Below are 26,325 nucleotides of genomic sequence, written 5' to 3' on the forward strand. Positions count from 1 at the left end.
TAGGATAAAGAGATAAAGTTGGAATTCAAGAGGACAAATTGGGACAAATATTCATTTATAGGACGGGGAGTTAGGGATTGGAATAACTTACCAAGGGAAATGTTCAATAAATTTCCAATTTCTTTGAAAACATTTAAGAAAATACTAGGAAAACGACAGATAGAGAATCTGCCACCTGGGCGACTGCCCTAAATGCAGATCAGTATTGACTGATTATTGATTTTAAACAATTTGCAGTTCGACAGTGTTGCCAGGTCTGCTGATTTTGCAACAACGTACCGAGCTCGATAGCTGCAGTCGTTTAAGTGCGGCCAGTATCCAGTAATCGGGAGATAGTGGGTTCGAACCCCAGTGTCGGCAGCCCTGAAGATGGTTTTCCGTGGTTTCCCATTTTCACACCAGGGAAATGCCGGGGCCGTACCTTAATTAAGACCACGGCCGCTTCCTTCCATTTCCTAGGCCTTTCCTATCCCATCGTCGCCGTAAGATATATCTGTGTCGGTGCGAAGTAAAGCAAATAGCAATAGATTTAGCAACAGATCCCCTTCCTTTATAACCATATACTGACCTACTGCTGACAAGCAAAGAAGAAGGTAACTCTACTGTTATTGAGCTCCGATAGCATATTTAAAAAGTATCTTTCCAGAAAGCAATAGGAACGATAATCCAATAATATAATCTACTGCCCCAATGGTTTTTCTCTTTCCCAAAGAGGAAAACAGGACGAAATTCAGAACATCTTGTATTGAACGGCGATTGCTATGTAACACTGACATTGGGTGGGGGAAAGAAGCACAGATATAAATTTGTAAAAATTCAAAAATATATAGAGATTCTAAACAAATGTTCCCTTTCTTGTCCAGGTTTATTTAGCGTCATTTGAGCTAACCTCACGCCAGTGCTGCAGTAGAGCGAGTTCTTTCCTCAGTAAACTTAATGAAAATAAAAACAAGGAACAGAATATCCACAAAGAAATATGTGGACTTAGGCCTACACATTAAGAAACCCATTTAACGTGGCGAATTCTATACTGAAGAAGGTTATCAATAATATGTACTGCACCGAGCGATTTAGCCGTGCAGTTTGAGTCACGAAGCTGTGAGTTTGCATTCGGAAGATGGCAGTTTCGTATCCCACTTTCGGTTGTCCTGAAGATAGTTTTCCATTTTCACACCAGGTAAATACTTGGTCTGTATCTTAATTAAGGTTACGGCCATTATCATCACAGTCATATCCCCTTACCATCCTTGAATTGCCGAATAACGTCGATGTATTAGTTCGACGTTAAACCACTAGCACCGAGCTCCACAGCTGCAGTCGCTTAAGTGCGGCCAGTATCCAGTATTCGTGAGATAGTGGGTTCGATCCCCACTGTCGGCAGCCCTGAATATGGTTTTCCGTGGTTTCCCATTTCCCACCAGGCAAATGCTGGGGCTGTACCTTAATTAAGACCACGGTCGCTTCCTTCCCAGTCCTAGCCCTTTCCTGTCCCATCGTCACCGTAAGACCTATCTGTGTCGGTGCGACGTAAAGCCAATAGCAAGAAACCACTAGCAAAATAAAATAATACACTGACATGCCAGACGTCGTGCAAAAGGGGTCTAGAATCGTGTAGGCCCTCCTCTAGCTTGGCAATGTGCAGCACCTCCTCGTAGGATGGATTCCACAAGTGGAAGACTGGAGAGATTCTGACCCATGGGATAGATACCCACAGCTTCCTACTATTTGTGGCTGCAGGGTCTTGGTTGTGAATGGACCTGTCCATCGTTTCACGTTCAGGTCGTTGAAACTCCTCTGAAAGCTCCTCGAACCAATTCCCGACAACTGGAATATCTCTCGTTGTAAGAGTACGTCAAATCTATGAAAGGCTGCAAGTGGTCACCAAGCAGTTCAAATGAGTCGGCGGATCCAGCCCATGCCACGTGATCACACCCCACATCATTATGGAGCTACCGCCATCCTACAGTATATGGTGCCTTGTTGACGACTAGGGTCCATGAATTCATGCGGCCTGCGGCATCTTCTAACCTTGCCATGAGCTCGAGACAACTGGAACAGTGACTCATCGAACCAAGCTACATGTCGCCAACCCTCCAGGGTCCTATTGGCAACGTGGGACGCTGTGCCCGGTGTCGTGGTGTCAACAAGGGCACTCTGGTAGGTATTCTGCTTCCATATCTCACTGACGTTAAAGAACGCTGCACTAACCTGCTGGACATGCGACGGGTACCTTCTGCATTGAAATGTGGATGTGATCTGAGCCAGTGTGGCTTGTCTGCTACCACGGACAATTCTAACCAGACGCCGCTAATCGCGATCATTTAGCGTCCTTGGTCGGCCACTGTGCTGTTCACTGCCTTTCATGTTATATTCCAGATACACACGTGACACTGACGATAGAGGAATGTTGAATGTCCGCATAACTTTGGCGATGGATTGTTCAAACCTTCTGGCCCCCAGCTATCTTGCCCCGCTCGGAAGACGATAATTCACGTCGCCTTGCCACGACCAGCACAGACGGTGTTTACATTTACTTTTAAGATGTCAGACCACCGAGCTCGATAGCTGCAGTCGCTTAAGTGCGGTCAGTATCCAGTATGCGGGAGATAGTAGGTTCGAACCCCACTGTCGGCAGCCCTGAAAATGGTTTTCCGTGGTTTCCCATTTTCACACCAGGCAAATGCTGGGGCTGTACCTTAATTAAGGCCACGGCCGCTTCCTTCCCACTCCTAGCCCTTTCCTGGTCCCATCGTCGCCGTAAGACCTATCTGTGTCGGTGCGACGTAAAACAACTAGCCAAAAAAAAAGATGTCAGACCACACCTGATAAAGCTCTGATCACCTCCAAGACGTCACGGTACGGTGGCGCCACCGACTATTACCTTTTAAATTCTCTTAACCTATGACTTTTGGCATGTCAGTGAATGTATGACAGCGAAGAGGTGTGCTGTGATTAGGTCGGAGAGAGGACAGAGAAATGGGCAGCAGGGTACCAACCTATTTTAGGGACCTTTGCAACTCGCACTTGGCACGCCTATTACAATGGCGGTGATTCCTCATGTTACCAGCGAGCTACAAGGGCACCAACCTAATTTTTGGGAATCGTTTTTAAGGTTATTCTACTCGAGGTTGGCACCACCTGTCACCATGCCGGGGACTCCCCATGTCGCTAACTTAACCTAACAAGTTGATAGTCCTGTCGCCACTGACATCATCGAGCAGTGGTGCTTTGAACTACGTTTTGTCAGCATATTTGACTTCAGCCATTTCGCGGCTGCACCTTAAACTACCCGAAGTTGGTAATCGTTTCGTTCATTAGCGCCATGTAGAGGTAGCCCTGTCACCATGGTAAGGGATTCCCCATGGCGCCAACTAATAATTTCGTGTGGCTATTTCTAGCCGAGTGCAGCTCTTGTAAGGCAGACCCTCCGATGAGGGTGGGCGGCTCTGCCATGTGTAGGTAACTGCGTGTTATTGTGGTGGAGGATAGTGTTATGTGTGGTGTGTGAGTTGCAGGGATGTTGGGGACAGCACAAACACCCAGCCCTCGAACCACTGGAATTAACCAATGAAGGTTAAAATCCCCGACCCAGCAGGGAATCGAACCCGGGACCCTCTGAACCGAAGGCCAGTACGCTGACCATTCAGCCAACGAGTCGGACGGGGCCAACTTAACCTAACAAGTTGGTAGCCATGTCACCATTGGCACCATCTAGTGCTAGAGCCTTAAAATAGGCCTAGTGCGCTGCCATTTTGGATTTTAACTTTTAATTATTTTTTAAGCGAGTATTAAACTAGAACTGATTTATAGGAGAGTTGAGGCGCTTATGGTAAACCACCCCGTCGGAAGCTCAACATTCCTTAACGACTAGCGGTTTGATAATTACAGGCGGAGGTGTCCACTCCAAATTCGCTTTGATTGGTTCGACTTCACCATCTGGTGACCAAAATCCCAGCATCTCAATTCTTTTCCTATCAACTTCCCAGTCAACGGCTGCTATAAGTAACAGTCAGGAACATTGTGTCGACAGTTGGTAATGATTGGGTGAAGAAGGAGCTCGAGCAAGTGGGGTATGACCCCGTGAAATTTATCAATTTACCACGTGTGATTCCGCCACCAAGAAAGTTATGCCCCTCAGTGTGATGAGCATTCCTTTCGCAAACACAGAGTTCTCGAAAACCATTTTCTTCCTGCGCTACCTTTGTTGGTCCAGGGTAACCATTCAGGCCTACCGGGGAAGGGAGGGACCCTTCCAGTGCTGTAAGTGTCAAAGGCTGGGTCACACGGCCAATTATTGCAGAATGTCCTTGCTCTGCGTGAAATGCGGTGACAACCACTCCGCCGTTGCCTGTCCGCTCTCCCCGGAGGCACCGGCAAAGTGTGTGAACAGTACGGGTGAACACCCCGCCTGACGGAGGGGATGTTCACTTTTACAGAAAGCCGTCGAACAACAGAAAACAGCAGAACACTTAAAGGCTCTGAAAAGGAGTGTTCAGCCACCCTCCCGACCGGTTACGGAAGAGTTTACTTTCGCGAACGCTGTCGGAGGCACTACGGCTACCACCTCATTCGCCGCCACTCCCCTCCCCCCGCCCCTTCCCAACACTGGGACGACCCTACCCGACCTCGGAGGATTAGCCGTTATCATTGATCTGTGCAAACAGATAAACTTCAGTAGACTACTGCCCTTACTATGGGATAGTGCGACACAATTGCGATCGTGCACTAGCACAATTGACAAGATAGTGGTGCTGTTAAATGTTTGTTTTCTAAATAATTGTCGGGGTTAAGAAATAAAGCTCTTAGATCTTCACTCTCACAAACGTTTAATTTGTAAGACTTTTATCCTGATATACAACAAGTAAGCGCGACCACCATGGTGGAATCAATTGTACCTGCTGACACCTTAATTGCTGTGTTTGAGAGCTGCGGGTACGGTGACACTTGTGTTGTGTAGACAATACTCGGGGTTTGCATTGGATGCACTTAGGAATCCGTGGGTGTTTAATGTTGAAGTACTTAGTCTGTATGTATGTGTTCATGTTGTAAGAAGGCAGTTGGTTGTAATTTGTCAAAGTCTTTTCCCCTTGATGTACTGTAGCTATGATAGCCTTTTCAGTCTCTCTGTATAATGTATAGAATTACTATTCATGAATCCGAACAGAGAAGTGCAGCTGGTAGTCTTTCTTACATTGTTGGTCAGTGGCTGTGGATATATCTTGTCCCTTATCCGGGCTGGAGACTGGCACTAAGATATATCGTACAACCGGAATTAAAATCCGTCAACTACATAGGTAATGTACATATTTATAAGGAAAATATGGTTATTATTAACCATAAGCCTTAAGCAGAGCCTTACAGTCTAAACTGTGAGGACTTATGGAGAATATTGTGTACTGTTAAATCTAAAAGATAGTTGATAGATGTTCTCTTTTCAGAGACTTTTTGAAGCGTCGCCTAAACTAGATCTGATTGATTAATCCATGAATTAAAAGTAGAACTGAAGCCTAACTATTTGACGTCAAGTTTACTGCCACGTTTTCATAGCACGAGGTATTGCTTAGAACATTCAGTTTTCGACGTAGAAGCTGGTATAAACTGAAATTGGTTTTCCACGCTAGGTGGTACGAAAGCGTTCAGAATGTACTGATATCCTACTGTGTTCACAGTGATGCAGTCCGTGCCATGAGAAACATCGCTATACCATAATGCTACCTCCTCCAAACTTCACTGTTGGTATTAAAAATTCAGGTAGATAGCGTTCTCCAAACTCAATTCCTCCCATCAGATTGCCACACTTTATAACGTGATTCGTTACTCCAAATTACCTGTTTCCACTGTTCCAGTATCCAGTACACCCCCGCCAGTTTATAGGCAGCTGCTCGAACGTGGAACCCTATTCCTATTAATCTCCGACGCACAGTGATGGGACTGGTTGTACTTGATAACACCATGAAAATCCCTGGTGATTCCTTCTACAGACAAGCGCCGATGTTCTCGTATGACCCTCTTGATTGTTCATTGGTCCCTGGGTGTCAGTAAATGTAGTCGACCAGATCGAGGTTGTTCTGTGGTTTTGCCTTCATGCTTCCACTTTACAGTTACATCACTGACACTCAGTTTGAGAGGTTAGAAATTTCCCTTACATATTTCTTGCTTATGTGGCAACCAATGATTACCTCACGTTGGAAGTCACTAAGCTCACCCAACCTACAATAATTGCTGCTCTTCAGTAGTAACACTGAACAATACAAACCTCCCTTCCTTCTTTCATGCGGTTATGATACGTTACTTTTTGTTGTTTGCTAGTGGGCATTGGCGGCCGGATACTTTTGATCAGATAGTGTATATATAGTAAACGTGGACGGCTTTGGAAGAATTCTATAAGCCATGTGTGGCTGCATATTATTTACACTTCCGGTCATAAGTAAAGAGGGGTCTCCTTTGATATGTACTGCTTTTTCGGTGATCCGTCGCGTTGTTCGATCGATGGTGAGATACTCTTTCCATGCGCTATATTGATGCTGTTCGATGGGGTATTCTAAAAGATGATGCTTAGATGTACAATCTCGGTCATACGTAAAGAGGGGGTCCCATGAAAGAACCCAACTTACGGCGGACGCCCCCTTGTGGTTACGGCTGCAAGCGGGGAAAAATGGTGTACTTATATATATATAGTGAACATGAATGGCCATCAGTCTGACCAGGCGTCTAAATTACTCGAAGACCACTAAGTATGCATAACGTGTAATACCATCACAGACATATACATCAATCAAGAAGCTTCGCATTCGTTCCACGAGTTGACCATTCATTCGCCTAGCGGCTGTAGCATACGTAAAACTCCAGCCGTGGTGCTCTACCATCCGGTGAGTGTAACCACTTTAGAGAAGGATGTATAAGTTCAATCAAATCTCTCTTGTAGACTTCTTCATGTAGGCATAATGTATGATTTTATAACGTTTGGCAATTTTCTTGAAGTTTGAAACGTTAAGCTTTTGAGATAATCAAGAGTTAATTTCTAGGAAGGTTGTCTCATTACTACACAATGATTTTCCAACATATTTATCAAGTCATTTCTTGTGTAATTGTAGTACTTTTCTATATTTACTGTAACACCTTTGCTATAGATCTAAGTTGTCTCAAATTTAAAGAAGTAATTTCGGAAACGTTTGGATTTGTGGGCTGCTGATAATTATCAACTTTATTCAATACCTTATCAGTTAGCTCAATTGAGAAGTATCTGTTCAAAAGGTGCTATTTCCACTTCAATTGTTTTTAGTATCTCGTCCACGTGCAATACAGTAGTTGAGTACTATCGAATGCAATCCACACCAGAAAGATGTAATTCCTTCAAAGTAGTACCATTACCCTACCATGGGTACGTTCCATGTGCGTTTTATTGTACGTTTCCTTGCGGTTTTCCACAACTTTTTAGTTTTAGTTTTCCTTTGCGTTTTGAAGTGGTTCCTTTAATATTGATTTTTGTCGCTATTGCTATCAACTCGAAAAGTTTCCTTTCAAAGAAGTCCTTTTGTTGAATCTCATAGGTTTTGTGGTTCTCCCGGGATTCATTACAGCTCGTTATACTAACTTCGTTACCCATTTATTAGAAATAAAAAGTTGAATTTTAGCTACTTTAGAGTAGACACACCCTGAGAATTCATTCTTTTAGCTTTTGTAGAGCTTCAAGTGTGTCACCATTGATCATTTGCGTACCGGTACCGATATGCAACAATAGTTAGATGAATTTTATGAATTTATGAATTATGAATTTAACAGGGCTCTTCAATATGTTTCTCAACTGGCCTCTTTGCACGACAGATATTTAGCTAATCATCTATTATTAGAAGTAAAATGTTGGACTTTAAGTGTTGTTCTGCTGCACTAGTGTTCTCGTCTTCTTGAATACATTCAAAATGAATAAAAACGATTGATGCAATTGTATTCATAGTATTAATAGTCGATCTTTATCGTCACTTTCGTGTTGCTTTGTTGTTTTACCACACTCTTGCTGAAATTCCTGTCGACTAAAGATTTTCCAACACCAATTTTTTATTGTTCGTGTAGATTAATTAAATAACATTGATTGAGCTTGGATTCGTATTCGATCTTGGTAAAAGTATGATGGAACCATGTTAAAAACATATACCTCGGTGGTGAAGAAGCGGCAGCGGCAGAGCAGAGGGAAAAGAGGATTCATGGACTCCTTGACCAGGTCATCGATCGGCTTCCCTTTCAGCTCCGTCTTCCACGCTAGCAATGTTGCGAAGACGGAACCAAATTGGCACATGGTGATTTGGGCATTAACGCAGCCTGTAAAAATCATGATCTCGCTTATTGAGTGAGTAAGCAATCTATATTTATTAAATAAGTGTTTTATCTGTACATTGCTCAGAATTTAAAAAGAATGGTATTTCTGTATCGGTCGTGTCCACAGTAACAAGAAAATGCACTTCTAAATTTTCCGTAATTTATGTCTGTCTGTCTGTCTGTCTGTCTGTCTGTCTGTCTGTCTGTCTGTCTGTCTATACGCGTATCACGAGAAAATGGCTCAAGAGAATTTAATGAAAACCGGTATGTAAAGTCGGGAGATAAGTCGCTACAATGTAGGCCATAAATAATTTTAGTCACGCTGAGTGAAATGGTAGTTTAGGGGAAGGCCTAAAATTAAATTCTCAAATATTTATAAGTGGTTCTACCTAAAATTACTACATAACTAAAGTTATAGAGTATTAAATTTTCGATCATTTATGCCATACATTCTTACCAAACCGGCTATGATAAAAGAGATATTCATGAATTAGGATTTTTGTTGCTAAGTCCATATCAGCGCCGAGTCACGAGAAAATCGGAGAACAGTAGTTAATGAAAATAGGTATGTAAAGTCGAGGAATAAAGAACTACAATCTACGCTATAAAGGCCTGTAAGATGCCCTAATATCACAGAGTCGGAAGGAAACTAAATGTGAAGACCATCGAAAGCTCATAATGTTGTTCAACAATAACATTATATTGACCATTGTTTGTTGTGATATTCTTTGTCTCTTATGCTGCTTCTCATCTCCGATAGATGGGATTACTGCTGTGTACCGAGTATAACAGCCTGCCTGAATATTGGCGGGGAATAGCTGGGGAGTTCGATGACTTTCTTCTTTAGCATACCATTCCTCTGGTACTGCTGGTACGTAACACACTGGTTCACCATAGTATCCCAGTTATTCGATGCCTACTCTGAGGTGCTGATTGGAATAAGGCAGCGTCCACACTTAACGGAATAATAGCACGGCTGTCTCCGGCCTGGACATTCCAGCTCTGGAACTTTGGACTGTTAGATCGGTAGCATAGTACTGTTCGTTAAAAGTGAGAGAATATGTGGTTCCTCATTTGATCGAGTATTTCATATGATAGCATTGGTTTTAATCACAACATTACTACTGGCGTCATTGTAATGACCTATGTTGATTTCACGTGGGAAAAGCAGTGAGACAGTCTTTCTGAGGATGTAGAAATGCAGGTGGAGAGTGAGTGTCTGCTATTATAATGAAAAATCCCCAACTTGATCTTGACATGCGTTTTCTAAAAACTGGCAAGTCTTTTGGAGCATTTTAGTATCGGTGCTTTAAGTGCTCGATAGATGAGTCTCATTCAAAAGGGGTGCTTATACATATAATTAATGGGCAGCAAATCGTGATGATCCCGTAATTCAGCATCAACAATCTATTGAGGATACATTTTATTACTTTCGCTCAGTCCAAAAACGTCTGTTGTTGTTGTTGTTGTTGTTGTTGTTTGAGTCATTACTCCAGAGACTGGTTTGATTCAGCTCTCCATGCCATCCTATCCCGTGCTAACTTTTAAAATTCTACGTAACTACTACATCCTACATCTGCTTGTCATATTCATACCTTGGTCTACCCGTACCGTAATCCTCGTGCGCGTCCCACACACTGGAACCACACTATACTATAAATGGGGTCCTACCATACACTTATATGTCTTCTCCTTTACATCCTTATTACAGCCCACAAATACCCTCATAACCATGTGCAGAGATCTCGACGCTTTATTTACAGTCCCGTTTATGTCATTACCTCAACACCTAGGTACTTAAAGTGATCCACATAAGGAACGTTCATCCTATCAACGCAGTAGTTAAAACCTCGAAAGTAGAAGGGGTGGAAAAGCCGCTGAAGTTGAACTACCAAGAAGGAAGAACCGGCGATATGTTGTGAAGATGTGAACAAGGAAGCCGTCGCCTAATTGATCACTTTACTATCCACGTGTTCTTCGAACATACTGCGATTTAGAAACTTTGCTTCGTTTGCAGTCTTCCGTACAGACGTATACTCCCGTTGAAATATAGGCGGGCACATTTAAGATAGTATTTTGATACAACAAATTGCTTAGACGCTCAACAGTCGATTCCTTAGTGCCTCGTTTTTGTCCCCCCCCCCTCAATGGTCTTGCGGTCTTAGGCCTAGACCTAAAGACCCCCCCCCCCCCGACGATTCCATATCCGAATCAAATGACTTTGTTTTGCTCTTACACGTCTTGCAACTTCACCCCTTTATGGCCTTTTCTGACGTAAAGAGTCTGTGTGGACACAATTAAACCTCGTAATTTGTTTCCTCCCACATCCTTACTTCTATACAATGTTCGCAAGATGTCGATGGTGCTTACTTCCTGGTAGTACGACAACAGCAGATTCTTCCACCTCTTCTGCTTTCGAGGATTGGGGCTAAATGCTGGTTTGTTTATATTTACTGTCAGTTTATAGGACTACTCTACTGAAAAAACACTGAAGATTACTGATAAAACTTCGTTTGATGAGTATATTCATGAAGTTTCTACTTAAGATTTGACAAAAAATGTTAGTTCATTAATATTTACTTAAATAGAACAAAATCACTGCCTTATTCACCCCCAGTATTATAACATCCTCTTCTAACATAAATTTTTCACTTTAGCAACCTCCATTTTCGAGTGTGACACTTGTGTGGGTGATGATCATATGACCGAATAGCCAGTCGTTATACATTCAGCAGAGAAAAAGCAGTGTTCACACGAGGGGGCAAATCGTGCAGGAGGGCGTATAGAATTACGTGGATGGTAAATACATATAATTTATACAGATAAATCGTTAAGTAACTTTTAAAGTAAATTTGCCTAATATTACTAGAATTAAAGGGAAAGCACGTGAAAAAAGGGGGGTGAATGAAAACGAAGAAGAATAAGCCTTAACACTTGACATATGTGGTATTAAAGTTTTCAAATCACCGAATAGTGTCACGAAAAAAGTGGAGTTATTCATATCAGTGGAAAAAAGTTTAATTTTCTATAATCTAAAGGCAATGGAAATAATTTCAGTCTTTTCCTATTACTCACAAGGTTGAAAGAGACGAACTATTGCATACCAACGCGTATTAAGTTCAGCGAAGGAGCGATTCATTTTAGCGTCAAACCCAGATAAGAAGGTTCATATACATATATACTAGCAATTACCCGCGGCTTCGCTCGCATGGATTTCGTAATTTGATCAAAGTAATCGTTCCTCGCCACTGTACTAAGACATTATCTGAAAATGTCTAAAGTATAAAAACTCACCCAAAAATTGAGTTTCATTTACCCCAGAAATTCTTTGTAAACCATGTTTGACCGGGCGAGTTGGCCGTGCGCGTAGAGGCGCGCGGCTGTGAGCTTGCATCCGGGAGATAGTAGGTTCGAACCCCACTATCGGCAGCCCTGAAGATGGTTTTCCGTGGTTTCCCATTTTCACACCAGGCAAATGCTGGGGCTGTACCTTAATTAAGGCCACGGCCGCTTCCTTCCAACTCCTAGGTCTTTCCTATCCCATCGTCGCCATAAGACCTATCTGTGTCGGTGCGACGTAAAGCCCCTAGCAAAAAAAAAAAAACATGTTTGTGGTATTACCTTTTGGGGCTAAGACGACCATGCGACATAGAACTGTATATGTGAGAAACAGTCTTCTCTCAAGTCGAAAAAATAAATAAATGTTTCTTTATTTTTAAAGGAGATTCCAAATACCTATTCCCACATCTGTAACATCTTCAGTTTTTGAGATATACATAAGTACCCCATAAAAATAATTGAACTCCTTGATCAGCCCTTCCCCCACCCACACCCCCATCTACGCGTATTTTCCGAAAGCAAAAATGCATGTTTCTTTATTTTAAAAGGAGTTTCCAAATACTAATTTTCACGTCTGTAACATTTTCAGTTTTGAAGATATAAGTATCCTCATATAAAGTAATTCAACTATTTTTCACTTCTTTTCATCCCCTATTAAGTGCCTTCTCCGAAAAAAAAGGTTCAGGTTCCTGTATTTTTAAAGGACTTCCCAAATACAAAGTTTCTTGTCTCTAACATGTTAAGTTACAGTATAATGTAGATCTACCAGTACTCATTTTAAAAATTCACCCGCTTTTCCAATTCTTTTCAGCCCCTTAACTGGATTTTTCGAAAACAAAAAATACGTGTTTCATTATTTTTAAAGGAGATTCCAAATACCAATTTTCACTCTTTAACATTTTTAGTTTTTGAGGTATACGTATCCTCACACAAAGAAATCAATTAGTTTTTCAATTCATTCCCTCCCCTTAAGCGGATTCTTCGAAGACAAAAGAACACGTGTTTCCTTTCTTTGAAAGAATATTCCAAATACAAATGTTCATGCCTCTAACATCTTCAGTTTTTGAGATATAAGTCTCCTCATAAAAGGTGTTCAACCCTTTTCCCCCCATTTTCCACCCCCCTTAATGGGATTTTCCGAAAACAAAAAATACGTGTTTCTTTATTTTTGAAGGAGATTCCAAATACCAATTTTCAGATCTGTAAACGTTTAAGTTTTTGAGATATAGATATCCTCATTTTAAATATTCACCTCCCTTTTCACCCCCTTAGAGATGGAATATCCAAAAATTCTCCCTTAGCGAGCACCTAGATGTTAATATGAATGTATCCTCAAAATTTCATTTCTTTATGTCCGGTAGTTTTGGCCCGGCGATGATGAATCAGTCAGTCAGGACAAGTTATTTTATATATATAGATAACATATCCTGACTGACTGACTGACTGACTGACTCACTGACTGACTGACTGACTGACTGACTGACTGACTCACTGACTGATTCATCATCGCCGAGCCAAAACTACTGAACATAAAGAAATGAAATTTTGGGGATACATTTATATTACTACGTTGGGAAGATATTTGGATATTCCATCGCTAAGAGCGTGAAAAGGGGGGTCAAGTTTTAAAATGACTGTATCTATATCTCAAAGACTTAACAGTTTAAAGACGTGAAAATTGGTATTTGGAATCTTCTTTAAAAATAAGGAAATACGTATTTTCTTGTTTCCGGAAAATCCTCCTAAGGGTGTGAAAAAAGGTGATTAAGGGGTTGAGAACCTTTTATGAGGATACTTATATCTCAAAAACTGAGGATGTTACAGTCTTGAACATTAGTATTTGAAATCTTCTCTAAAAATAAAGAAACACGCATTTCTTTGTTTTTGGAAAATCTTCTTAAGAGGGAGTAAACAGGAGTCACAAATGGGTGAATTTTTAAAATGAGTATATCTACGATATATCTCAAAAACGTAACACATTACAGACGTGAAAATCGGTATTTGGAATCTCCTGTAAAAGTAGAGGGACACGCACAATATGTTTTCTGAAAATCCACTTAAGGGGAAGTGTTAAAGGGGGTTAATTTTTAACATGAGCAATCTGTAGTATATCTCAAAAAACTTAACATATTACAGACGTGAAAATTGGCATTTGGAATCACCTTTAAAAATAAATAAACACATATTTTTGTTTTCGTAAAAAACACTTAAGGGGGTTAAACTGGCTGAAGAAGGGGTTGAACTTTTTATTTATTATGATACTGGTATCTCCAAAACTGAAGATATTACAGACGTGAAAATTTGTATTGGGAATCTCCTTTAAAAATAAAGAAACATATATTTTTATTTTCGGTAAAAAAAACCTTCAAGGGGGGGTTAAAATGACTGAAAAGGGGGTTGTATTATTTTTAATAGGCTTATGGTATCTCCGAAACTGAAGATATTACAGACATGAAAATTGGTATTTGGAATCCCCTTTAAAAATGGAAAAATGCGTATTTTGGTTTTCGTAAAATTCACTTAAGAGGATTGTAAGAAGGAATGAAGAGTGAGTGGAACTCTTTTTATGAGGATACTTATATCTTAAAAACTGAAGATATTGCAGACATGAAAATTTGTATTTGGAATCTTCTTTAAAAATAAAGAAACACGTATTCTCATGTTTTCGGAAAATCCACTTAAGGGGGTTGTAAAAAGGACTGAAAAGTGAGTTGAACTCTTTTTATGAGGATACTTATGTCTCAAAAGCTGAAGATGCTGCAGACATGAAAATTTGTATTTGGAATCTTCTTTAAAAATGAAGACACAAGTATTCTTTTGTTTTCGGAAAATCCACTTAAGGGGGTTGTAAAAAGGACTGTAAAGTGAGTTGAACTCTTTTTATGAGGATACTTATGTCTCAAAAGCTGAAGATGCTACAGACATGAAAATTTGTATTTGGAATCTTCTTTAAAAATGAAGACACACGTATTCTTTTGTTTTCGGAAAATCCACTTAAGGGGTTGGGGTCGGTAAAAAGAACTGAAGAAAATGTTGGATTATTCTTATGAGGATATTTATACATGAAATACTGAATATATTATTGACGTGAATATTAGTTTTTGGATGTCCTGTAAAAGTAAGGAACACGCATAATTTGTTTCCTGAAAATTCACTTAGGGGATGTGTTAAGGTGGGTGAATTTTAAAAATGAGCATATTTACAGTATATCAAAAAATTTACCACATATTACAGACATGAAAATTGGTATTTTCAGTCTTTTTTAAAAACAAAGTAACATGTATTTTTTGTTTTCGGGAAAAGCACTTAAGGGGGGGCGGTAAAATGACTGAAAAATGTTTAATTATTTTTATTAGGATGCTGGTACCCCAAAACTGAATATATTACAGACTTGAAAATTAGTATGACTGAAAAAGGGGTTGAATTATTATTATTAGGATACTGGTATCTCCGAAATTGAAATATTAAAAACGTGAAAATTGGAATTTGGAATCTCCTTTAAAAATAAAGAAATACGTATTTTTGTTTTCGTAAAATTCGCTTAAGAGGATTGTAAAAAGGACTAAAAAGCGAGTGGAACTCTTTTTATGAGGATACTTATATCTTCAAACTGAGATATTGCAGACTTGAAAATTTGTATTTGGAATCTTCTTTAAAAATAAAGAAACACGTATTCTTATGTTTTCGGAAAATCCACTTAAGGGGGTTGTGAAAAGGACTGAAAAGTGAGTTGAACTCTTTTACTCATATATCAAATACTGAAGATGTTACAGACGTGAAACTTGGTATTTGGATCACCTGTAAAAGTAAAGGAACACGCATAATTTGTTTTCTGAAAATCCTTTTAATTGGACGTGTTAACGGGGGTGAATATTTAAACTGAACATATCTACAGTACATCAAAGAACTTATCACATATTACAGATATGAAAACTGGCATTTTAAATCTCTTTTTATGAGGATACTTATATCTCAATTACTGAAGATGATACAAAAATGAAAATTTGTATTTGGAATCTCCTTTTAAAAAAGAAACACGTATTCTTTTGTTTTCGGAAAATCCAATTACGGGGAGGGGGAGATAAATTAATTGAAAAATGAGTTCAATTCTTTGTTTGGGGATACTTATACCTGGAAAACGAAGGATGTTACGGAGGAGAAAATTTGTATTTGGAATCTCCTTTAAAAATAAAGACATACGTATTTTGTGGTGGGGGAGGGGGGTGGAATCAACTTAAGGGGGCGTAAAAGGAGTTGAATTATTTTTATGAGGATACAAATAAGAAGTGGACTTGAAACAATACACTCCTAAGGGGGTTTTGTCTCGGGGTGAGGAATGATGACAAAAATGTGCGTTTATATGAAATAGTTTGAATTATGAAGTTAAAATTCCAAATGATATTCCACGCGTTATATAACAGAAGGTATGAACAAATTTAACCGCTCAGAGAGTTATGTGGGGGTTAAGATCCGAAAACAAATATGTGCATTCATTCCTCCGAAATTGTTTAACGTACGAAGAAAAAATTCCAATTCCAAATCCTAAGTGTGAAATAGAAAATATTTTTGGAAGTTTCAATCCTATGAGGTTAGCTCCGTAAAGAGAATTATTCATCCCTCCAAACCTGTTTGACGTACAAAGTTGTAATTTTACTAGAAGGGTGTTATTTTATGTCGTAGGTGTAAAATATCGTATACGTAAAAATATTTCTCCGCTAAGGGTTTTAGATGGCGGTTGACCCTCCGAAACCCTTTCAGGCACTAACTTATTTTTAAAATGAAAGTTAGTCTTCTGTACTCTAGATGTTAATAAATATTTAAATCATTCACCCCTTAAAAATTCAAATTCCTCCATTACTGTTCGACGTACAAAATCAAAATTTCACAGGTTGGTCGCTTTTACATCCCAGATTTTGAATAAGATAGGGTTTAAAACATTCAAATTCTTCTGTATGGAGTTCAAATGAGTGTTAGATCAGAAAATAAATAATCATTCCCCCCAAAAAATTTGACGTACGAACCGAGGGCGTATTTTACAGGCTTACCTGACAGTGGACTCTGCAAAATAAATAAAAATAAATAAAAATTGAATAATAATTTTCAGTTTAAAGCCGTAGCGAAGCACGGGTATCTTGCTAGTCTGATATATCGTTGTTGCGCCTCGAAATACAGATAAGTGGTCATTGTTATTAATATTGAGGGAGGAAATACGGACCCGCAACACACGTATCACTTCCAACGATAAGAGTTCATGCAATACTGAACCTTACATGACAGAATATTTCTGGTCAGAGTTCTAAGATGAAATATACCACATAGCTGTGTTTCTAGGCGCAACGACGATATACAGTAGATTCTTAAATTAAGAGAGAAAATCTCAATAAACTTCTCATTTAAAACACTTAAAATTTTACCTAGTTCTTTCCCGACCATAAAAAATATAATCATTAACAATAAGTACCACGGTGAAGTGGCTCAGGCGGCAGGCGCGTCGGCCTCCCACCGCTGGGTTCTGTGGTTGAAATCCTGGTCACTCCATGTGAGATTTGTGCTGGACAAAGCGGAGGCGGGACAGGTTTTTCTCCGGGTACTCCAGTTTTCCCTGTCATCTTTCATTCCATCCACACTCTCCAATATCATTTCATTTCATCTGTCAGTCATTAATCATTCCCTCAGAGGAATTCGTTCGACAGGCTTCGGCTGCCGGCACAGTTCCTACCCTCGCCTCTAGATTGGGGCTTCGTTCATTCATTCCATTCCTGACGCGGTCAAATGACTGGAAACAGGCTGTGGATTTTCATCACCACGGTAAAATAGTCTAAAATACAAATTTACAAAATGCACCGGGTACAATGATTTAATTATTACAAACCACACTAGTTCTTGGTATCACAGTAAGTACGCACTTCCTAATAAGACCCACGAAAACTGGGCAAATGCGCATATCAGTTGGAGGTTAAGACTAGAAGTTCAGTGACGTTATCTCATTCAAACATTAAATGAGCAATATAATTTAAAAAGGGTCTGTTAAGATACCCAGCCCGGCTAGGAATTGAACCCAAGATCTCTCAACCGAAGGCCACTACGCTGATCATTAATGTCTCATTAAGGTATTGTTTTAATTAAATCGTATCTTATTTCATTTATTTTACATTGAATCAATTTCTTTTTAACGAGTTATTGACCTTCTGTCTATTTAATACATTTTCAGTGTGTTCTGTAAAACAACCACTTTCAAGTTTAGAGAACTTGAATTTATATCCGGATATAACATATTGCGTGTTTTCACGTTCGCTTAAACTTAATATTACACGTTTTATCACGTGGGAGCTCACGACATAACAGCGATCTGAGCTCACTCCATGCATTCGTAGCACTGTTTTAACTTTTCTTCCCAACCATTCTTCGCTCGGATAACAAACAACCGCCCGTCGAGACGGACCGGAATTCTTTTTCTTTGTCTTACTAACATCTCTCGATGTGACGTGACTTGGCCACGCAAACAGCTGCCAGTTGGGGCTGAATTAATCAATCCCTCCTTCCTAACTGCTCGCTCAGCCCCCCACAATTTAAATGTTCATCAGAACTCTTCCAAAATTTCGTGTACGTGTACCATAGGCATGGGCCTGATCAGATGCAAAACGCTCATACCATTTGCCACACAGGACTTGGGATAGGCCCAAGAAGTTCTCAGGGAGTAATGAAGAGCAGCATGTTCGTGGAGAAACACGACAACAAACAACAAGCGGGCGAGATACTAAACATCCAACCAGGTAACAGTAGAATAGTTTGCAATACCGGGCGAGTTGGCCGTGCGCGTAGAGGCGCGCGGCCGTGAGCTTGCATCCGGGAGATAGTAGGTTCGAATCCCACTATCGGCAGCCCTGAAGATGGTTTTCCGTGGTTTCCCATTTTCACACCAGGCAAATGCTGGGGCTATACCTTATTTAAGGCCACGGCCGCTTCCTTACAACTCCTAGGCTTTTCCTATCCCATCGTCGCCATAAGACCTAACTGTGTCGGTGTGACGTAAAGCCCCTAGCAAAAAAAAAGTTTGCAATACATCTTTCGATACCATGAAGCGTAATATAATTATAACTCAAGCTCAAGGTCAAGCTACAATAATAAGAAAACTACTTAAGGGCCGATTACCTAGATGTTTAGGCCCCTTTAAACAACAAGCATCATCATCATCATCAAGATAACTGCTACACAGGAAGAAGTTTATTAAGATATGAAAAGGTAAAATACTGTAGAACACTGTTAATTAAATAGACTAATTATTGTCGCGGGTTATCAGTGCTTTCAAAACTAAATTTACTACACAGAGAGGCAGCACTATATTTATTAAGGTAGGCCTAATATTCACAATGAATTACAATTTTACTGGACAAAGTTTTGCTCACGATCGTAACACACGCATGAACACCGACACGTCACACTCGTGTTCTCCACGCAGCTTCCTACAATAGTTCACAACTAGCAAGCTTAGCTGAACTCTGCGTTGCCGTCTGATGGACTCACTCCCGATGAATGATCCGTTACGGACTCGCGACCGTCTACATACAGTACGTTCACTGTCGCGACTGACGCAACACTGATTCACTCACGACGGACTCGCTCGAGACTGACTGGCGGACTTTCTTACTTGGGGGCGGGGAGCTCGTACCCCTGTGCGGCGACCAGCTAAAATCTAGATCGCCTTCGACATGCCATTAATTTTAAGGAGACAGAGACTGCAGGGAGGATTGGGAAACGTGATGCTATGGAAGTACCTGCCTCTCCCAAATGCTCTGCATGCTACCAGGCCAGATGTGGTGATAAGGTACTATAGCGGTGTAATCGGGATTTAAGAGTCAGGACAAAACCACATAGGCAGAAATAGAAGATGCCTACCATTAGCGGTTCATGCATGAAGGGATTTTGGTCGCCACCCCGCCGCCCTGTCAAAAACATTTAACGTTATTTCGCTCTGTAAATGATTACATAAAGAGATGAACAAATGTAGCGAAGTCGAACTTATGTGGTGTGATATTCAGTTATACAATGTAATCTTTATTATTTCGGCTGTAAATATTTTGCTTTTCCATTTTCTAGAAAATGGCAAAATTTTTCAGATCGTGGCTGCTGTCGAGCAAGCACGATGTTTTCTCTTTAGTCGTGAGGGACTCGGACTCTGGCAGCAGAGCCCTGAGCAGGTCCCACATTTCACAAGTGTGCGGGGTGCGGGAGGAGCCTGGAAGGACGACGTGGGCTTGTCAGGGGAAGGAAGAGTGTAGGCGGGTGTATAATCTCTTTCGGCAGAGCTCTCAGTAGGTCCCAAGAGTTTGCAAATGTGCGGGGTGTGGGAGGAGCCTGGAAGAACGATAAGGACTTGTCAGAGGTAAGACGAGTGCAGGCGGGTGTAAGCGCTGAACAGCGGAGCCCTCAGCAACATTGCCAACCACTTTAAAATGTACATACGCTTTTCTCCCACGTCTTATATTAATTGTTGTTAGAGATTAATTCCAAAACATTTTACAAAACAATGCATTCCATTATACCGACTATTTAAACAATTCATTTCTATAAACAAGCTAAAATGAGGATTCAAAACATAAGCGTAACGTGACGGCACTATTTGTAGGGTGGTCAAATTGTTAAATACGTTGTCATGCTTTGAAATTTGAGGAAGGAGATAGAAATTCGGTGTGCACTGTTTATTTGTGTTCCTGAATATTGTTATTATCAGTTGTGATTGTGATCAGTGAAACAGTGCAGTGCCATAATAGTCGGGATTGCATTAGCTGTTATCCTGTTACTTTATGTGTGTGCATAAATGCCATTGTAGTGTAGTTAATTAATTATTGTTGTAGTGCAAGCATATTTCTATTCAGCCAGTGTCGTCGGATTATTGTTGTTATTTTTATCAATCTAAAAGTATCGTGGTGCTGGTCAGTGGAAAAAGGACCGATTGGGGAGGGAAAATAGATAGCAGCATAGCCCTGCCAGAGTAAAATGTCACGAAACGCCACTGCTGCCTGCATGTAAAACCTGACAAGTTGTAAATAGCACGTGCAAGAATGCTGTCTGGGAAGATTCAGGTAATGTTAGTTAGGTGCTCGACTTCCTTGTGCCTAATAATTAGGCCTCCTAGCAGGAAGCTATCGATATACGTAGATGGGGACGTCATACTCCAGTCCTCAGGCGGCTCGCGTAGGGTGTTGATTACTCCCTAACTCGCTCGGGAGTTCCGTCCTGAATTCCAAATAAGACCCGGCATCCGTAGGTCAACGTAGCGCTCCCGGAACACGAACCCGACGGGGGTCTCACATCCTTCCCTGTAGTAGTAGTATTCTACGTCGTCCGTCATACTTCTTCCTGAAATAAAAACCTGGAAGAGAAGTATCGCTGATAAGTGCTATCAGACAATGTTCTTAGTGTGTACTTAAAACTACACTACTAGTGGCAATGCTCCCTTGGAACTGTACTACGGACGTACATGCTTTCCGCTGAGTCACGCTCCTCGTCAGTGTTGTAAACAAGGTTGGGTTTACAAAAAGCACAACTTCTTTATTTGCTTCACATGTAAAATTACAATATTTACACTAACAAAACTGAAAGTTATCTCGAAGCAAATTGAACTATGAATTTGGAGAAAGAGTCTGTCTTAGTACACTATATACACGTTGGAGTATTCACGTTCACTACTATTTCGGAAAGATAGTCTTTGTGACATGAAAAGTTCTTGATAGTCGAAAACTATCAGAAGCACTGACGTAAATATCTCAGAGAGTCCTTCCTTGTTGAAGTGTCTGAGTTCATTAACGTAAGTTCAATGACTGAAGAGTTCCTACTTAGCGAAACTAAGTCGATAATGGGAGCTTGCATTAGCTAGGGAATGATAGTGGCATATAATGGTAAGACTGGGCATGGACAGAGGAATAGGCAAGAGGAGCGGTGACCCGAGGTGAGACCTCTTACTGCCAGAAATTCAGTCCACCTGGCCGAAGCATATTTTCAAGAGGAGTAGCCTCCGTGCTCGACGTAGGGTGTATTCTGGAGCTGGACACCGGGGTCAGTGGGCGTCTGGACAGGCTAGGAGCTCCTTTATATAGCACACACGACCTTCCGGGCACGCGCACTGAGGGCTGCGCGTCGAGGCTCGAAGAATAACACACTGGCACGCGTGTAGATGGCTGGCGGATCGAGAAGGGAGCGACGGACATACAACAGTCAGGCATCCTTTTCTTGTCAGTATATTTTCAACTGACAGGCGTGCTTTTTTCGGGGTGGGGGCGGGGGGGCAAGACCGCTCCCTCCGCGTGGCAATCATCACTATTCTACATTGCCTCCGACATGCTATTAGTTCTAAGAAGAAGAAAAGGTAGAAGGGAGGAGTGGGAGTGTTATACTACGGGAGTATTTGCCTGTCCGCATGCTCAGCATGTTACCAGGCCAGACGTGGTGATGGGTATCAATAGCGGTGGAATCGGGTGATAAGGGTCAAAAGAAAACCACATAGGCGGAAATAGAAAGATGCCTACATGTAAAACCTGACATTTTGTAGATAGCTCAGTCAGAGATGGTTGAGGGTAGTAAGCAAAAGTTGTTACATGTGAAATAGACAGGTCAAAACAGAATTTTCGGAATAAGTTGGATGTGAAAGCCTTAGTATTATCGGAAACTATATATTGGCAAGGATCAAAAGAAGTAAAGGTAGTATTAAGGCACGAAATTGTAGACTGATCGGTGGCCAGCTTAGTCGGAAACAACCATGAAAATCTAGTGAAGCCATCTACACACACCAGAATTAACTTATTTCCGTTCCCCTTTGATTGGGGGAAAGGTCCGACTTAGTCTATATATAGACGTTCCATGGGGCAAGACGCTTGATGCAATGACAATAGCCCTAGCTTAGTGGATAAGGTGGCCTTACTAAGCCAGCGAGATTTACAAGCTTTTACCATTTCTCGAATTTCACCGTCCATATTCTTCCAAATAAACATCTCTCGGATCTTTTCTCGAGTCTTGAAATTGCCTAAATGCCCCCCTAATTGGGTCTAATGATAGTATTTGAAGTTCACTGGCACAAGCACAGCAGGAACCACTACTTTCATCGTCTGATCGTGCCTCGAAGGGCAACACAAAACTCCGTTCCAAATACATAAGGGACAAGATGTTCCCCAGAAGAGAGGGCTTCAATAATGGGAGCCAGCACTGGATCTTCACGTTGATATTTCTCAATATCACGAAATAACATAGGAGCATCAGTCAGAATAGCATTGATACACAAAGGTATGGGCATGAGAAGAGAAGAACTATATTCCTGTTCACTGGTTTCAAGCTCATTGGAAAACATGCGACTTAGTACATCAGCAATTATATTTTCTGATCCTCCAATGTGTCGCACATCAAATTGGAATGCCGAGATCCTGATAGCCCAACGGGCGATACGTCAGTACGATGAGGCCTAGGTAATACCCAGCTTAAGGTTTGGTTGTCGGTTTCTAGTTCAAATTTGACATGTTCCAGAATAAAGGCGGAATTTCTCTAGGGCAAACAATACTGCCAAACCCTCAAGTTCATAGACTGAATATTTGGCTTCTTGATCCGATAAGGTCCTAGAAGCATAGGCGATGGGCCGCCTTCCGTGTTCGGTTTCCTGGAGGACAGCGGCAATAGCCGATGAAGAGGCATCTGTTTGAACTATGAATTTCTTAGAGAAATCTGGCATGGCTAATACAGGGGCATTACAAGGAGCTAATTTCAGGTCTTCAAAAGCGGCTTGCTGCGACGGCCCCCTTTCAAATCTGACTCATTTCCAACGCAGTATTTTCAGGGTCGCCGCCGTATTAGCGAAGTTAGAAATAAAATTTCTAATGAAGTTCACCATGCCTATAAACCTGGCAATGCCTTTTATGTCCTTAGGAGGTTTGAAATCACGGATAGCCTGTGTTCTCAAACGGTCAATGGAAATACCATCGGGCGACACAATATGCCCTAAGAACGGCATAGAAGGCTTAGCAAAAGCTACCTTAGATAATTTAACAGTCAACCCAGCCTTGAGAAGGCGATTGAGTACTTCCTTTAGATGATCTAGGTGTTCTTCATAGGTCTCAGAAAACACGACGATATCATCGAGGTAATGATAGAGATATTCGAATTTGATGCCCGAGAAGACCCTATCTATCAGTCTAGTAAGAACAGCTGCCCCCGTGGGGAGCTCGAAAGGCATGCGGTTGTATTCCTACAAGTTGCAATCCGTGGCGAAAGCCGTTAGATATTACGATTCTTCCGCTAGATGTATCTGGTTACATGCCTGATTAAGATCAAAGATGGCAAAGAACTTGGCTTTTCGAAATCATGAAAAACAAGAGTGAAGATCAGGAAGGGGCACAGATTGTAACACCACATTACGGTTCAAAGTCCTGCAATCAATCACAGGCCTGAAGCCACCTTGGGGTTTCGGCACAAGAAAAATGGGCGGTGAATACGCCGACTTTGAAGGTCTAATAATACCATCCCTTAACATCTGATCGATGATATCCTTAAGAGCCTTCATTTTAGGTGGGGACAGCCTATAAGGCGGAAACCTAACTGGAACAGAATCAGTTAACTCAATCTTATATTCAGTAAGGTCAGTAACGCCAAGTGTATCTAGGAATACATCAGGAAAGGACTGACACAACCTTCTAATACTTTCAGCCTGTTCCTCAGGTAGATGCCTAAGATCTAACAACATCTCACCCTGGGTACACGAAACAGATGAGCATGACACAGAATTACATTTCAAAAGGGGAATATTACAGTTACCAGCAAATTTGAAAGTGCACGACTTGCTCTGAATGTCGAGCACAAGACCAGTGTTAGACATGAAATCGGCCCCCAGTATTACAGGGCAAGACAATTGTTTAGCGACAAACAATTTCACTTTCCAGGTAAATTTTGAAATACGAACTTTAGCCTAAATGAAACATAAAATTTCTAATGGAGATGAATTAGCCGTACACATTTAACCGAAGAGGGGCAATGATCTGAAAATTTAGACAGATTTTTAATTTAGAATAGCATTCTTCATAAATAATGGAGCTCACACTTCCAGAGTCTAATAGAGCCGTGAAGGGTTCGTTATTTACTTCAATTTTCAGAAATGGCACGAATGCAGGGGTCTCGGTCGCAATTCTGAGGCATTCTCGGTCCTTCAAATGATAAATTAGAAGAAATTTCACCCTTGACAGAACTTTTAAATGCTTTAGCGAAGGCTGAGCCTCGGGAAGGAGAACATGCTGACTCAGCCGATGTTACTAGTCATTATCAGGGTTAGCGGAGGTAGCAAGATGGTGTGAAGATTAGTGCAATTCTTAGCAAGGTGAGCAAAAGAGCCACATTTAAAGCAACCTTGAGAGGGACCAGTTCCGTTCCTATTTCCGCTTGATTTTATCAAGGGGCATTTGTTTCGAAGATGTTCCGTTGATGCCCATATATACCATATGCGAGTTGGAAAGGTTCGGCGAGGTGGTGGCCGAGAACTGTTAGAAGACGGAGGGGGCTCCTTAGCGACCCGTAATGTGTCAGCGTACCATACTCCTTCGGCTGACACAGCCATTGCCTCTAATTCAGAGAAGGTTTGAGGTCGAGATGCAAATAATAGATACGACCTATAGGGCGGAGAGATACATTCGACAACCGTTTTCACTATTTGGTCTTCGTAGAAATGAAGAGCTAATACCCTGGTGTAAAACTTAATATCTTGAATAAAGTCTGCAAGGTTTTCGTCTAACCACTGTACTCTAAAATAGAACTTTTGGATTAACGATGACATGGCTCTAGCCGGAATAAAGTTTGCGAGGAGGTGGGCGTGGAAGTCCTCTAGAGAAGATCGATCAGCTATTGCTTTAACTATTTTGTCCGAAAGGACGCCTACAGAATAAGGATACACAATTTGAAGTACAGTATTTGGGAGTGAGAGAGAGCAAACACTAAGGCATGCTCTTGAAATTGTACTAAAAATCTTAAGAAAGAAATTACCTCATTAGTCGAATTTACTGAAAACTTATAAATGCCCTTAAGCAACATAGTCAGTGAGTGAGGCAAACTACTGCAACCGGATGACATAATAGGTGACGGCATAGGAGGTTGAGAAGGCTCGAACACAGCATTAGTCAAAAATAAAGGTGGAAGTTGTCTTGGATGACCAGACTCAGTTTCCGATGGGGCAGATTCTTGTTGAGTGGCAACGGATTTCCTACTGTCAATATATTTACTAGGATCCTCCTCCGTAGATAGATTTACCAGAGGAACTTGGTCGGCCTTAGGAGTAGCGGCCCCGGTCAACAAAGCTGACTAACTCTATTAAACATATCACACATATGTTCAACCAAATTGCTAGCCTCCTTATCAAGATCATCCTTTAATTTTAGATACAATAGGTCCCTAGCCCTATTGCAGAAATGAAACAGCCTAGCCTGTACTCTTTTAAGTTGGTTGGCAGATGGATCACTCACTTCAAAGAAACTAACTACAAACGTTAGTTCGGTGGTATTGTCAGCGATAGTGGATAGAGCCTCATCAATTTCTTTCTCCCCAAATACTGGCATGCAAATAGGAAGTTCTAATGACTCTTTAAGTTTGTCAATAACTGCCAAAAACGTGCCTCCAGATTGGACCTATCTAATTAAAAGCTCGTAAAAC

General features: G+C 41.1%; 1 protein-coding gene across 1 annotated transcript in view; it reads left to right on the forward strand.

Moving 5' to 3' along the window:
* Positions 1–26,325, forward strand: part of st (scarlet) — a 580,386-nt gene that overhangs the window by 124,665 nt on the left and 429,396 nt on the right. The gene's annotated exons all lie outside the window — the stretch shown is intronic.

Source organism: Anabrus simplex, chromosome 2 (genome assembly GCF_040414725.1).
Source record: "Anabrus simplex isolate iqAnaSimp1 chromosome 2, ASM4041472v1, whole genome shotgun sequence".
In the NCBI taxonomy this organism is placed as follows: domain Eukaryota; kingdom Metazoa; phylum Arthropoda; class Insecta; order Orthoptera; family Tettigoniidae; genus Anabrus; species Anabrus simplex.